This window comes from Pelecanus crispus, chromosome 7, assembly GCF_030463565.1.
Source record: "Pelecanus crispus isolate bPelCri1 chromosome 7, bPelCri1.pri, whole genome shotgun sequence".
Taxonomy (NCBI): domain Eukaryota; kingdom Metazoa; phylum Chordata; class Aves; order Pelecaniformes; family Pelecanidae; genus Pelecanus; species Pelecanus crispus.
The window spans coordinates 49,489,232-49,499,050 of record NC_134649.1 but is presented as its reverse complement, the minus strand read 5'-3'; positions in this window follow the sequence as shown (position 1 = coordinate 49,499,050).

The following is a 9,819-nucleotide window of genomic DNA, read 5'->3' as shown; positions in this document are numbered from 1 at the left end:
AAAACCTGATTAATGCCACGGTCGCATTGTGACAGAACCATTACATTTACATAACTTTCTAGCAGCTCACCATTTTCTACCTCTAAACCCCTCTGGTCTCCATAAGCTGCTTTGGTGAAGCTGCCTTCCCTCACACTCACCCACGGGCGAGCGAGCAGCTCGTCTACCAGCTACTACAGAGCCACTACCCTCATCCCACCTCCCACGGGATCTTGAGATTCCTCCCGTCTTTAAGACATAATCCTACAACTATCTTATATTTATGGGGTAATAATGTCTCAAAGACTCCCAGTACGCTCTGCAACTTGACACTCCTAAGGAGCACGCTGTGTGCTGAAGAATTACCACGCGCAGCATCACAGGGGAAGAGCACAGTCATCAAAACAAGCAGAACGGGCTACACGTGCTCTTCTGACTGCTTCATCGAAGGGCAGGCACGAGACAAAGGCTCCAGATACCTGCGTCCTGCTTTAAGCACTGAAAAACATGTTTCACCTCAGTACGGTGCATTTCAGCAATTTATCAGCTCATCTCACAGGAAGCGGCTGAAAGGAGCTCCTGCTTCCAGAATGGGCTTCTGGACCACGCCAGCGGGTGTGTGATCAGCCACCGGGACCGTTACCTTTGCCCGGTGCACACACAGACGGTACTGGAGGCGCTGGAACCGTGCCTGCACGTTTCATCCGAAATCTGCCACCCTTGCAGGTGAGCGGCCATCTTCTCACGCTGCCACCTTGTAACACTTGTTCAGCACCGCCTTTACAAGAAGAGTTACTGTAAAATTAGACCAAGGCCTCACACCGCACAACAGCAGGACAGTACCGTTTGTCAGTCTTGCTCTCAGCTGCGATGGCACTCGCGAGCTGCCAGGCCTTGAGATTATTTCTTCACTTGAACTTGATTTTTCCACTTTCTACTCTACCCCACGCCAACAGGTTGAATTTGTCGAGGCGATGCGAGAGGATCGACAGCGTCACGAATAAGACCGCGTTACACCCCTTGTTTATAACCAGAGCCCGCGGCTGTCGCTTACACCCCCCTGCACCCTGTTTCTCAGCCCAGTACCCCCAGTCCACCCAGCTGTTCTCACCCAGACCTGCAGCTCCAACAGCGGTCACCGAAGAAACGCACCGACCCAGCTCTCGCCCCTTCAGCGTTCTTCACTAGGGCCTTTTCCACCCTCCGACGACGGTGCTCAGGACTAGCAAATCTTAGAAAAATACACCGTTTCCCATAGTTAAGCTCCACCCCACGATTACAAAGGCAAACCAAGGTTACTCTTGCTGCTTGTTTACTTCCTAATTTATGAACCCCTGTAAGAGGAAACCAGATCACTCCCTATTTCAAGGCTTAATCAACGCTACAAAACAAGCAGATGGGGAGACAACTCACCTAGGCAAACGCTTTTATCTCAGGGTGAAATAAGGTATTTTCTCAGGGCGGAATAAGGTATTTTAACAGGAACAATATTGTTATTGACAAACAAAAGGTGGCTTAAAGAACACATTACAAATAATCAGCTCAGCAAACAGCTTGCTTGACAGCACCCCTGTAGTGTCTTGTTTTGAAAACCACTGGAACTGTTGTTTTCATTTCCAGGATGACTCCTTTTTTGGTTTACACACACTGACCACTACACATTCGCACCACTTCAAGTCGCTGGTTTCTGTAGCGGTCAACTTTCACATTGGTTTCGTCAGGTGTCCTGTTATGCCAGAATTTTTGGCCTGCTTGATGCCACCAGTTCTCTCCACTCATTGAACAACCAGCGTTGGACCAACCAACACTTCGCTACAGTCACAACGCCACGCAATACTGTTGTTGTTTCACACACTGACCTTACGCTGGCAAAACCACTGAACCTGGAATGTGTGCTGCGTGAGGAAACTGGCTTAAAGTAGAGGTTCAGAAAATAAACAAACAGAAAATCCAGTGCCTGGTAGCCCCTTAACTTTGCCACAGAGCAACCACTGAGGGAAAGAAATGGCTACTGGCTTCATATCACATCCCACGCTCACGCAGCTCGACCCTGTGAGGAGAGCAATTCAGGTGTGGGCCTTTGGACTGGGCTCCGAGTCTTTTGGCTCAACAGGTCTGGAAGTCCTGGGATACCAGGCAAATTTCCGAGCACAGGAAAAGAAACTCCAAGGCAAATAGGAAAGCGAACATTTATGAAATAAAATACGTGCGCAGGCACCGGCCCTCATTAATAAATAAAAACTGAACAGCTACCACACACGCACGCTACTTGCAAGCACGACTTCAAGTCACTAAATCTTCACCAGGCAAGGAACTGGATTGCATTAGCCACGTTCTCCCTCCCTGATCTGCCAGCAGCAACACCACAGCCCAATCCACCTGCAGTCGAGCGGGCACGTGCGAACCGTCGCAGTATTTGATGCAGTAATTCAAACCCTTCACCTGTTGGAGTTTTTTTTTTCAATACAAACTACTGCGAGCCAGACTGAACCCGCGTGGGACAAAGAGGTTTTTATACTGGAGGGGAAGGCCTGACCGACCCCCAGCCACGGCCGCTGCACGCAGCTGCACAGCGCAGCCCCCCTGCACCCAGGGCAACGCAGCACGGGCCGGCGGTGCAACAGGCACACGTAGCCTCTCCGCACAGCCAGAGGAGCGCAAGGCAGGCTGCAGCCCCGAAACAACCCGCGTAACTAGCAATAATCCAGCTTTTCGCATGAAGACGTAAACCCGCTCAGAATTCCGGCGCATCCCACGTACACGGGGAATGCACAAGTGCCCCCCTCCCCCCCGCTGAAGTCCAGTTACTGTAGCCCAGGAAACAGCTAAATATTTGGCCTGCCAGAGCAGTCACCGAGACCCTCAGAAACATCCACCCGCGGCTGCCCAGCTTTTGACCATTTAAGAGGAAGAGCGCCCATAGCCAAGCCCCCACCAGCGCTCGCAAGTGTTTACATAACGCGGAGCATCCCCTGCCACCGCGCCTCAAGTACGGCAGGAAAAACACGGGATAAAGTTGGAGCGGACGCGACGCTCCGCCGCCGAGGCCTCGGTCGTCCCGCGGGGAGCGGCAGCGAGCCCCGGCCGGAGACCCCGGCCCAGGCGCCCACCCGGCCGGGCACGGCGGAACCGGGCTCCGCTCCCCGCGCAGGGCGGCGAGGTCTCTGCCCCGTCCTGCGGGGGCTGCCGCGGCCGGGCACCCCCGCCGGGCACCGCTCCGCCGGCCCGGCCTCAGCACCGGCCCGCGGCCGGGCTGCATCCCCCGGACCCCCCTCCCCGCCCGGGGCGGTCCCGCAGGAACGGGGCGGGGGGGGGGGAGCTGCCCCGGCGGCCGGAGCGGGGCGGGTTGGCCGCCTCCCTTCCCAGCCGCTGCCGCCGGCCCTACCTGGCTCCGGTGGCGGCGGGGCGGGCTAGCGGCGGGCTAGCGGCGGCTCGGCAGCCCCATGCCGGCGGCGCCGCCCGGTCCCGTTAGGATGGAGACTGCGCCGAGCTCCCCCCGGCCGCCGCCGCCTCAGCCGCACATCCACATGGTTACTGCGCTCCGGGCTCGCCGCCGCGCCTTATATAGGGCCGCGGGGCTCCCTGGGTAACCGAGTCCCGGCGGCACCGCCGAACCGGCCGGCAGCGCCCCGGGGGACTACAACTCCCGGCCGGCCGCGGGGCCCTGCCGAGCCCCGGAGCGGGAGCGGGACCCGGGGCCCTGCCGAGCCCCGGAGCGGGAGCGGGAGCGGGAGCGGGAGCGGGAGCGGGATCCGGCCCTGGAGCCCTACGGAGCCCCGGAGCCGAGCCGAGCCCCGGAGCGATGCCGAGCCCCGGAGCGATGCTGAGCCCCAGAGCCCTGCGGAGCCCTGGAGCCCTACGGAGCCCCACGGAGCCCCGGAGCCGAGCCGAGCCGAGCCCCGGAGCGATGCCGAGCCCCAGAGCCCTGCGGAGCCCCGGAGCCCTGGAGCCCTGCCGAAGTCTGGAGCGGGACCCGGCCCCGGAGCGATGCTGAGCCCCAGATCCCTACGGGGCCCCGGAGCCCTACGGGGCCCCAGAGCCCTACGGAGCCCCGGAGCCCTGGAGCCCTGCCGAAGTCTGGAGCGGGACCCGGCCCCGGAGCGATGCTGAGCCCCAGATCCCTACGGGGCCCCGGAGCCCTACGGGGCCCCAGAGCCCTACGGAGCCCCGGAGCCCTGCCGAACTCCGGAGCGATGCTGGGCCCCGGAGCGATGCTGGGCCCCGGAGCGATGCTGAGCCCCGGAGCCCTACGGGGCCCCGGAGCCCTACGGAGCCCCGGAGCCCTGCCGAACTCCGGAGCGGGACCCGGCCCCGGAGCGATGCTGAGCCCCGGAGCCCTACGGGGCCCCAGAGCCCTACGGAGCCCCGGAGCGATGCTGAGCCCCAGAGCCCTATGGGGCCCCAGAGCCCTACGGAGCCCCGGAGCGATGCTGAGCCCCAGAGCCCTATGGGGCCCCAGAGCCCTAAGGAGCCCTGGAGCGATGCTGAGCCCCAGAGCCCTACGGAGCCCTGCCGAACCCCGGAGCAGGACCTGGCCCCAGAGCCCTGCCGAGCCCCAGGCTCCCCAGGCCGGGGCATCGCCGGCGGCCGAGGCTCTCCCAGGTCTGTCCGTTCCGAGCATTACGCCGGTCCTAAATTTGGGGGCTGTATTTAGTCCGGGATGGGCGGCGGGGTGTAGCGGGATGCGCCGGTGCTGTTGTGCCAGCCACATAAACTGCAAGAAAATCAAGCCAGGGAAAAGGAATACTTGGTAAATGCAGGTCTTCGCACGGTTTGGGAAGCGCGAAATAGCAGGGAGATCGCGCTTAAACCCTCGCGCTTAGGTAATCGGGATTGAGATTTGGCAAGGTTACCTGCACGCGCTGCCTTCGCTGCTGGGGTACTTCAGCTATTTCCAATACGATAGGTAAGAGCCTCTTGCTGAGAATGGTCCGCTGTATGAAGCGCGGTAATGTGGGGAAACCAGCTACTTTGCAGAAGAACAGTTTAAAACTTTGGAAGTAGAGAGTTTTACTTGGTTTCCTCTTCAGTAAGACCATCTGGCATAGGGATGCTGCTAACGTTAATTCCCGTCTACTGACAACGCAACTTCAGCCAGAATGAGCAGCAGTGATAAAAAAAGAGTAATATTTCCTTTTATTTATTACATTATGCAATTATTTGCCCTTAAAGTATGAGTCAAGGCATCTTGTCCAAGCTAATACTGTCATTTTTATGCCCTCTGTAGGGTACAAGTCGCTGGGTTTGGCAGTGCAGAGTGCCTCACTGAAGAGGATGCCATGTTTGCGCTGCAGAACTGCTCTATCGCTTGAACTGGCATAAGGTGAAGAAAACGCTTCCCTCCTCTCGCTTCCACCCGCCCCGACCTGCTGCCCGAGACAACAGCTAGGAGATGGTGTGCAACCGCTGCTGCCACGCTCATCGCTTGCCTCCCTCTCTGTAGCAGCGGACCGCCGCCGGAGAAAGGGAACGAGTTGGGATCAGCCAGCGGTCCGATTCAACACAACCTACCGCTATTTTGGTTCTTCACTAAAAAAAGTAACATCAGAGGAGTTGTAATTATGGCTATCAAGCAAGAATATGCAGAAGTTGAAGTCCATGACTGAAGAACTTAAGCCAAGGTCAGTGAACGGAGTTCTATGATTTTAGTTCTATGATTTTCACAAATGGCTGCAATACTACGAGCCATTACTCACCAGAAATTTGGCAGAGTAATGGTGCCTAATATCATTAGGTAATCCTAATGAATTCTCATGTAATCAAATCTAATCTCTGGATGAGCGTAGTAGGCTGAGGACGGTGAATGGCTAGAACGTCTGGTGCCCTCAGGCAGCAACACAGGGACTGTCACTAGAGCCAGTGGCAAAGAACTTTGCCCACTGAGCACGTTTAGCGCCCATGCTAGCAGTATGCCTTGAAATATCTTCATTACTGAGTGCTAAATAAGAGCAGCAGCAGTATATTAGAAACTGTGTGTAATGCAAGCCATAGTTTGGGGGGATTTCCCCCAGCCAGAGGATGAACGGGTCCCCCAGCCGCACCCAACCTGACAGCATGAAGTTCTGTGAATATGGGATGCATAGGAGACAGCAGAGGAGACCTGGGGACATTCTGCTCTGCCCCAGTCTGCAAACCCTCAGTTTGTTGTCCAAAGAGTTGCATACATCTCTCCATGCTTCTTCTACAGCACTCATGTCATTTGTCTCCTGCTCATTCTGCAGCCTACCAGCCCTCTGATCTTGCAGCCTCTCCGGAAGGGAGAATACCAAAGGCTGCATTTTCTCTCATGGACTACATTTGCTTCTTGGTCAGTTCTTCAACAGCTGTGGATTTTGTGCTACTGAAGGCCTTTCAACCAAAAATACTAATCAAGTACTGCAAAGAACTTGCTAGATTTGAAGGGGTACTGGCAAAGACAAGATAATCATGAAAATTTCCAGCAGGGGAAAATGTTTCCATTCTCTTCAGGAACTTCCTTTGGGATGCTGCTGCAGGCACGGTGAGTTCATAAGGTTCCTATAATCTTAGAGCTTCAAGAAGAGATGAAATGGTAGGGGAGTCTGGGAATGAAAAATTTGACATTCAGAAGTACCATAGAGTTACTCTCTTCAAGCAGCTGTTTCGTTGATAGTGTGAACTGCGGCAGGTAGCCCCTGGGATGGGGAATGGTCCTATCCACTCAGCAGCAAACCAGGGGTTGGGCTTAGATCACACACACATACGCAAAGAGGGTCTAAGGAAAGAGAACTGTTCAAGAATTCAGAGAGGAAAGAGTGAAAAAAATACTACTTGGTAGATACCACTTCAGTCTTTAGAGTGTTAGAATATTAAGTGTTCAAAAAATGGGCAGATGTGGCACTTGGGGACATGGTTTAGTCTAGTCTACCCTTGATTGGCTTAGAGTAGACTTGGCAGTGTAGGTTAATGGTTGGACTGGATGATCTTAAAGGTCTTTTCCAACCTAAACGATTCTATGATTCTATGATTCTATAATATAAATGTTTAGCCCAATCACAGGAAAACACCTTGCAAGAGGTTTTTTTTTTTTATTTTGCTACTGGAGAACTCTGGTCTTTTTCTCCTTTTTGAACCTTATTCTGCTCCATCGTTACCTTATTTGTAGCAATTATGTGGATTCAACATTGACGAAAGATGTTAAGATGAAGTCTGAAGTCTTTTATTTGCCAAGAGTAAGAACAGTATTATCTTGTTTTATGCTGCGGAATTTTCAATTAACTGTTGACTTCTTTGGACTATTTTGGACCAAAAGCACTCCAGCCTGCTGGGTGGGTTTGCACATTTTTTTTTGTCTCTGCTGTTGGTTCAGCTGCACAATCAGCAGCCCTGGAAGAAAAATTAGAACAGAAGATATGCCAGGCAGCCACCATGACTCTACGGATCAAACTGTCTAATCTTGCTCATGGCTGGTCTTCATGATGAGGTAGATGATGACAAAAGCTTCCCATCGTCAGAGCTGTCCAAGCCAGCACTGCAGCGCTAGGAGATGAAAAGCACTACTAACAATAGGGACAAATGCTAGGCAACATCTCAGCTTTTCAGCTAAGTGCTGAAAAGCCTCTCATTTCTGTAATATTTTACTAACAGTGAAATCAGTGCCTTAATCCTGAAGCATGGCGCAGTCAGTGCGAGGAAAGAGAATAACTAAGCCCTGTGTCGAAGAGGTTAGCTACCTGTGAACAAATGACTTAGGAGCACAAACATGACTGATAAATGACACCAGCAAAAGTTCTCAGAAGCCCTCAGGATTGCAAACTGGAAGTCGGACGTTGCTCCAAAGCAAACTAATTGTAATTATTTCATCTAGTCTCCTGAGAGAATAAGGAACATGAACGTTCCTGATGGAGGTACACAAATGATGCAGAAAAGAATTCTAGGAGAATGAGTGGGCAAGATACACTGGAGAACTGTCTCAGCTCATTGGAAATTAGTTGATTTTCTTGAATTCTATCATCACACAGCCAGAATCCTGTGGCTTTAATGAGGGAAAGTTATCCTGGCAGAGTGTTTTCAGTTCTAGAAGACTGTAGAATTTGGATACCTAGATTTTGCTGTCATTTCAGTAATTGCTTTAGAAATTTGGAAGGAGAAAATAAGTTATATTTACTTTGCATTTTCATAGTTTCATTAATGCACAGGGCTAAGATCACTGTTTCAACATAAAAGGAACGTTTAAATATTCTGACCCCGAAGCAGCAAGGGTTGATTTTATAATTAAATTTGTATTCATTTGTTTTCCTGCACTCTGTTGCTTTTCTAAGTACATCACAGGGCAAAAGGGACTAACGATGGGTAATTGAAATGCATGCTTGTGAAGACTGCCAGCACTGTCATTTTACACACAGTAACATTTCATACAGCAAATACAGTTGAGTACCATTCCTTTCCAGCACCAATACAAAACAACAAAAAAACCCCTCCTTCGCTACAGCCATGCTTGGTTTTGCTGCACAGTCCTAATCTGTACAGGGAAAAATTACTCATTCTGTGGGATATTAATTCAAAATATTTAAAGATTTCTTTCAGCATAGCGGAGGATCCAGAAGGAGATCCATTCTGCTGACAGTCCTGAACAGAAGCTCCCACACAAAGTAAAGATTTACACAACCGTCGTGGTTTAACCCGGCAGGCAGCTAAACACCACGCAGCCGTTGGCTCACTCCCGCCCAGTGGGATGGGGGAGAGAGTTGGAATGAAGGTAAAACTCATGGACAGAGATAAAGACAATTTAATAGGACAGAAAAGGAAGGGAAAATAACAATAATGATAAAAGAATATACAAAACAAGTGATGCACAATGCAATTACTCACCACCTGCTGACCGATGCCCAGCCAGTTCCCGAGCAGCGGCCATGCCCCGCTCCAGCCAACTCCCCCCAGTTTTTTGTTTAGCATGACGTCCTATGGTATAGGATATCCCTTTGGCCAGTTTGGGTCTGCTGTCCTGGTTGTGTCCCCTCCCAGCTTCTTGTGCACCCCCAGCCTGCTCGCTGGCAGGGCAGGACGAGAAGCTGAAAAGTCCTTGACTAGTGTCAGCACTGCTCAGCAACAACCCAAACATCGGTGTGTTATCAACAGTATTCTCATCCTAAATCCAAAACACAGCACTATGCCAACTACTAGGAAGAAAATCAACTCTATCCCAGCCAAAACCAGGACAATGACAGAGCACCAAAAATCTTCAACAACTACAGTGAACCACAGGAAAAACAAAAGAAAACAAGGGCATTACCAGTTCCCTGATGTAGAAGGTATTGGCAGTTCTGGGACAGCCGATCACCATCTGCCTCGGGCTACGTACCTTGGCCGTGCAATGCATACACGGGAATCCAAAGGCAGTGCACCCTTTCTGCCTGCGAATGAGATAGCAGGACTTTGGATTCATGTCACACAAGAAAGCAGGCATCGGTACCTGCTGCTCCCCCAGCTCCTTAAGCAGGGGGACAGTGAGTGGGAAGAGCCTTTGCTCCGATCACAAAGTCCCAGCCAGCCGAGCTGGCACAGAGTGGGGTGGTAAATTGCTTCTTGCTACTAACAGCAAATTGCTACCTCTCCCAAGAGCAAAGTAGGAGGCCATTGTGCCTCTATAAAGTACGTTTCCATTCCTGACCTGCTTGGCTTGTACGCTAGTGTGTTGCCATTCACTTGGCTTGTGACAAACTGCTTCTCAGTCACCTAAACTGAAAACTCCTGTAAAAAAAAGAACCCCAAAACTGCAGCAGCAGGATTTGATGTTCACTTGGAAAGAAAAACAGGTGTCTCCTTTTCCCCCTCTAGTGATGTTTTTCCCCCTTCCATGGGGATGTTTTTGCTGTAAAGACC